Raw genomic sequence first — 858 nt, forward strand, 5'->3', positions numbered from 1 at the left:
AAAAGTTGAATTACTGGACTCACTAACTAAAGCAGATAAAGACTTCACCATTGTGAAGGGGATAGTCAACAGGTAATTTCAATCATTATTAACTATATCTCGGCCTATTATTAGTTCGTCATTTCCTGATATGAACTATTTAATAACCCCTTTATTATTTTTCTTTGCCGGCGGGCAGGGCATGGGCAAAGTTCATCAAGGTGACTCCAGACAAGTGGGCAAAAAAGTTGTTTTGGCATCAACCAAAGGTAAGCAATTAAGTAGTACTAGCTAGCTACCATCTCTTTAATTCTTGTTTCAATATCATTAATTAATTATCATGCTTGATTAATCATTATCTGATTCAATTCCATTCTCGTAAAGGCCCTGAAGCAGCACCGGGGAATATTCTGTGTGCATTCTACGTTTGCGAGAACATTCGCATGATGACGTCCGAAAGGAGCAGATCTGATAGACAGGACTGGGTACGTTTGTCAGAACACTATTCACACCATTATCGATATCTAGTCACACAACTAACACACATGCATATTAATCTCCTTCTTAACAGTTCAGAGAGGTGCGGGATAAGCTCCTACCATCGGACTGCATACTATCACTTCAAGAGGAAATAGCCGGATTTTTGCTCGACCAGGTCATAGATTCCAAAGAGAATACTATTACCCGCTACCGCCCCCATGAACCACTTGTCATCGTGCTCCGGAGGCATCAAAGGCAATATATGTAGGAGAAATTGTATATGTATATACATATGTGTATGTGTGAATAATTAATGGTGTTGGTTGTGAGACATTCGATGATATATATATATATATATATATATATATATATATATATATATATATAGGTACGAGAAAA

The sequence above is a fragment of the Triticum dicoccoides genome, chromosome 5B (genome assembly GCF_002162155.2).
Source record: "Triticum dicoccoides isolate Atlit2015 ecotype Zavitan chromosome 5B, WEW_v2.0, whole genome shotgun sequence".
Lineage (NCBI taxonomy): Eukaryota > Viridiplantae > Streptophyta > Magnoliopsida > Poales > Poaceae > Triticum > Triticum dicoccoides.